The sequence below is a fragment of the Notamacropus eugenii genome, chromosome 3, assembly GCF_028372415.1.
Source record: "Notamacropus eugenii isolate mMacEug1 chromosome 3, mMacEug1.pri_v2, whole genome shotgun sequence".
Classification (NCBI taxonomy): Eukaryota; Metazoa; Chordata; class Mammalia; order Diprotodontia; family Macropodidae; genus Notamacropus; species Notamacropus eugenii.
The window spans coordinates 101,819,630-101,825,629 of NC_092874.1; positions in this window are offsets into that span (position 1 = coordinate 101,819,630).

Consider the following 6,000-nt stretch of genomic DNA (forward strand, 5'->3'; position numbering starts at 1 on the left):
GTTTAGTCACACAGGTTATACAATTATGTCATTACTCTCGGCCTTGTTTTCTTCTGTCAAATGAAGGTAGTAGTAGACTACCAACCTCAGAATTCAGAGAACTACTTTGTCACCTATTGTTAAGTCAATTAAAAATAAGCACGATATCTCTCTTCTATAAGGACCTTAAAGTATAATTACGCAGAAAAGACATGCATGCAAAGTTATAAAATAACACAATCATCATGTAATAATGCAAGATGTGGTGAACATGAGCAATTGGGAAATGATTTGGAAAAGAAAAAGAGATATCCAAGGTGGGGAGATTAGTGAAGAGACTATTAACTACTGTCTAGGCAGAGGCTAGACCAATTTTCTTGAACTGCACTGCGAGAAACCCTGACACACCCCAAGGTTTATTTGTTTCAGTGAACTTTATATTATTTGTTAATAGCCACTAAACTTGAGGAAAAAGAATAGAAGATTTTACTACAAGAGTTCTGTCAAAGTTTTTTTAAAAGAGTTTTATCACTGGAAAAATTTGAGAACCACTGTGTCAAACTATCTAGGATGTGATAGTAAGAATTTAAAGGATTCAAGGGATGGGTGCAAAAAGAATGACCACTATATTAGGCAAGTTGTTGAAAAAATCATTGATGATTGTGTAAGTGCAATTTATTCACTTTAATGAGGCTAGAAGCTAAGTTGCTTCATAATAAAAAGATTATTATGGGGTACAGACCCTGGAAAACCCCACCTTGAACTCTCCTTGAATCTTCCCACTTGATTTGACTTTTCATACCCAAATCTGTTACCTTAACCTAGCTTAGCCTTGCATTGTCTGTTACATGCTGATTGCCTCTGGTTGTTTCCCACCCTTGATCCCATCAAAATCACATTTTCTTGGTTCCTCGTATCTGACCTCTAGTCCCCTCAGCTACTGGCCACTCCCATCAAGACTCTCCCTAAACCCCTCCTCTAGTTACCCCAGACTACTTAGCCAACCCTAGATCCCCCCCACAATCTTTCCCTGTGTAAGATCCATCTTGCCTCCATGAAAATACTCAGATTCAATCTAACTCAAATTCTTTCTGGCCAGCTTGTCAATACATATGCTCAGATTTCTTAAGAGTCTGGCCAATATGGTGAATCTTACATAAACTTTGTTTTTCTTTGGCTGAAAGAAGACTTGAGTTGAATTCATTCAGGCAGGATCTAGCATTTTGGTATTTTGGAGTCCTGAGCACCCCTCAGCCTTAGCAGGTAGACTTAGAAAATGCAGTTTGTATGGATGTACAACCCATGTTTGATGAGTTTGGAAGTGAAATGGAAAGATGAAAATAAGTATTCTGATAGCTACATAATATCATATAGTAGTGTTTTTTGTGTGGAGGAAGGTTTGAAAGCAAAGAGGAGGATCTTATGGAACAGGGAAGATTAACTGTGATTAGGTGATGATTGAGGAGGAAAGGATGTTGGGATCACTTCAATTAAACAACATTTACTGAGTACTTACCACTCCAGGCATTTTTCTATCAGGTAAGTACAAGGATTAATAAATCATGACCCCTCCCTTCAATCAAGTTTATAATCTATAGAGATTGTGTCCTTTAGAGAGAGGCCAGAGATGGGAGAGAATGAAATGCAGCATTATTGATGGTGCAATTCATTGAAGTCAAGAAGAGACAGTCTTCATCCATAAATTGGGTATGTGTGAGCGTTTCTGACCAGATTACCTCTGAGTTGCTTTATCACTCTAAATCCATGATCCTATGATTTCTCAGTAAAGAGTAGAGGCATTCTTTTTAGAAAAAGAGTGAATATTTGGAACAATGGTGTACAAGTTGTGCTAGAGAATCACAAGAAAACAATAAATAATTGGGAAGCATGAATTTAGAGGGCCAAATCTGTGTGGCTCAGTGATTTACTAAAGTGTTACCATCAGAGTTGGAGGAGACTGGAGATAACCTAATTTCAAATTGTCTTCTTCCTGTAAAAAGCAATGATAAAAGTAATGTCAGGAGGATCTGAGCTTGGGGATGTGTGCCATAGAACTCCTGTGGAATCTGGAATGTTAGTGAGGGAAGAACTGAATGACTTACTCTGGAATCCAAGCCTTACAGGGAATCCAGTGTAGTCAGAAGGCAAATAATTAATAGATGCTACGCAATTAGAAATCCTAATAAAGGCAAATAGATGGTTTAATGAATGTGGAAGTGGAAGGCCTACCACGTAAAAAGGCCATGTTCAGAGATGGGGCACAGCAAATTGATCTTAGAGGTCAAATGTAACTAATCAAGACTTCTATAGTGTGACTATGATGATAACATGGAATGGAGATGCAGAAAAATATAAGAAAGATAAAAGCCTTTTCATCAGGCTTTTAGATGGGTTATTAGTATGGAGGCCTATCATTCAGGATGGTAGCAAGAGATGGGAAATAGGTTAATAGAGGAACAACTGTCAGATTAGTGAAGTTATTAAGAAAAGTGTCTGTTTTTTGTGGTAACATAATTTGAAAGAGTGAGCACCTATTTTTTGGGATGGTCTATATGAATTTTCTAATGGAATATTATTGTAAGGTAAGAAAAAAGGGATATATGGAATTCAGAGAAACCCAAGAATTACAAAGGAATTAAGTAGCTGCTGTGGGGAAAGGAGAAGATGATGTTAACCTTGAAGGGAAAGTGATGGCTTCATTCAAGAATTTGTCATAGAGAAGGGAAGGAAACCCGCACATAGTATGACATTCCCACAAGACTATGGAAGAGCAGATTTCAGAGTTCAGAGGTATGATAGGATGTATTTCAAGGAGCAAAATGCCTCAGGAGAAATCAGACAACTAGGGATGGAAGATATTCAAGAATGAACTTCTGAGGACACCAAGAGAAACAGTTCTAATGGGGAGAAAAAAATGGGATATGTCTAAAGAGATCGATGAGGATGCACAGGGAATTCATCAGCCAACTTATATGTTAAAAAGAAAGGTACAGAAAGGGAAGCAAGGCCAAGTACCAAAGATGAATATAAGAGTGTTACAGAGTTCTGAAATTTTAACATCAGGACCATTAAGGCTCAGAATGAACAAGCCAAGAGCAACCAAAAGAGTAGATTTTTAGAGCTATATTGCAAGAAAAAAATGAGAAAGAAGTGGCAGGACTTTTGCTTAGAATGCTCAGTTATGTTTTGCAAAAAGATAACATAAGAAGAGGTAGAGATAGTTTTATTTTTATTTTTTCTCTATTGAAAGTTCTTTGCAGTGAAAATCACAGACAAAACGACTAACAAGGAGTTAATACCCAAGATAAATAAGGAGATAGGAAGCTAGCACCTAGGTGTCCTTGATAAATTAAAATCACCTGGCCCAGATAAACTATATCCTTAAGTCCTAAAAGATGGCCGATGTACTTGCTGAGCCATTGTCAGTGATATATGAAAGATAGTGGAAAATTGGAGAGGTACCACACGATCAGTTTTCAAAAGAGGAAAGAATAATGCGCCACGCCAATGAGCTTGACTTCTGTTACTGGAGAGGTTCATGCTTGAATCATTGAAGTGATGGTGAACATGTAGTGATTACAAAGAGCCAGTATGGCTTCACTGAAAAGAAGATATGCTAAACTAATTTAATTTCCTTTTTAAAAAATAGGATTACTAAATTAATAAATGAAGGGAATACTATTGAGAGAATTTACCAATATTTTAGAAAAACTTTTGATAAAATACCTCATTCTAGTAGAGATTATGGAGAGATATGGATTAGACAGTGTAATCGGGTGGAGTGAAAACTGGTTGGCTGGTCAGACTCAAAGAGTAGCTGTTAATGATTCAAGTTTCAAAGTGACGGGAGGACTGCAGTATCCCAACAAGCTGTTATTGGCACTGTGCTGTTTAGTATTTTTTACCAGAAACCTTTATAAAGGTATAGATGTTATGCTCATAAAATTTTCAGATAGCCCAAACTAGGAAGACTATTGCATACATTGGATGATAGTAAGGATATAAAAAATCTTGACAACTAGGTCATTGGACAGAATCTATTAAGAAGAAATTCAGTAAGAATAAATGTAGTCAAACAAAAATCAATTTCACAAGAATAAGATGGGGAAAGTGTTCACCTGCTGTTCTGAAAGAGATCAAGTTTTAGTACATTGCAATTCAATGGCAACCCTTTATGGAAACTGAGAAAATAAAATCTTGGTCTGGATCAGTCATGCTTGGCTTTATAGAACTGGCATCACTAGATGCTTAAAATTTTATAAATGATAATGAAAATCACACAAGGACCCCCATTCTAATACATACATAATTACATAACTGATAAGCCCTGGGACAAATGACCTTATGCTTGTAGACAGAGGGAAATGTTTTATTTTGCTTCAGAATAAAGAGGTGCCTCTCAGAATGATTTAAGCTCAAAAGGATCTTCAGATATTCAATTAATAAACTTTAGTAATAAAAGCACATCAGAGTTTGCAAAATTCTTATATATGTTATCTTATTTGATGATCATGAAAACCCTGTGAGGTACATGCTGTTATTTATTTTCACCATTTTACAAATGATAAAACTAAGGCTGAGAGAAGTTTTGACTTGTCCAAGATCACAGAGCTAATGTATGAGGCAGGATTTGAACTAATTTCTTCCTGACCTGAGTTAATAGACTATTGACAATGCCACAAGTCCTCAGTACATTTATGTATGATTTGCATTATTCTTCTGTCACTTTTGTGAGATGGCATTGGAATGCTTTTTTCACTTACAACTGAAAAACACAAAATATTTGATTTTTTTTTTTCTAAAATCAATAATGAATTTATTTTAAGAAGGGACAGTGTTCATGGCCTTATCTCTCCACGTGTATTGGGGCCATATGGTATTGTGGAAAGAGTATAAGACCTGGAGTTAGGGGTTCATGCCCCTCCTCTGATCCCTTCCTAGTTTTGTGAACAAGGACAAGTCACTTAACTAGCCTGAGCCTCAGCTTCTCCATCTGTAAAACTAGAATGATAACAGCTGTTAGCACATTCCTCTCATAGAACTGTTATATAGGACAAATGAAATGATGAATAAAGTTGCACTTTGCAAACTTCCAAGAACTATAGAAATCTCCATTATTACCAACAATCATTACTGTTTCCTGACCCTATCTATTGTTTATACCTCTCTCTCTCTGCCCATTTGCACCTGATCTGTCAACAGAAATGGAACAACGATAGTCATCACTTTGTATGGTCTGCGGAGTCATTCTGATCTTCCTGTCTTGGCCTAGCATATGAGCAAGTCTCTTTTCTCATTTGTTCAGCCAAGAAACAATTTGAATTTTAAAATAATAGTAATAATTTTAGTAAAAATTAGAAGAAAAACAAAAGAAAACAAAAATAAATTACCCCAAACCATGTAAGCTACATAGATACAGATGAGTTGACTGGACACAAAATTTTCACACAGAGAAAACTAATTATAAATTAGTAGTAGTGGAATAGCTTGCAAGGCAAATCTGTCATGTTCATTATCTTCACATTAACCTTGTGTAGGGAAATTTCCTCAGGAGCTTGACCTTTCTGGGTGTTTCTGCTCCTGTTTCCTCCACTGATACTTCATTCCTTTAGAGTTTTAGATAAGGGGTTATGTGCATTGTTCCACCTGTCCAGGAGGACATCAGTAAATAGCCCATGGATCAGAGTCAACTGGAGGAAAGCACTATCTAGACATTAACAAACAATATACATTCAAATACTGAGGTACCACCTTCACCTCTTCCTTTCCTCAAGGTAAAATATTATTTTTCCAGTCATGATACTTGACTGTAACATCAAAATCAAACAAATGAAAGTCAAAGTCACTAGCTGTTTTATCTGGAAGACTCCAAACCTCTAGATAGGTTCAAATTTGCTACATGCCATGTAGTCAAAGCCTAAATTTGCTATCAAGGAATCCAAGTCTGTTACTATTAGAGGGCAAAAGAGAGGTTTTTGAACCTTGTAAATAAAAGAACATATAGTTCATTTAACAAGAAAA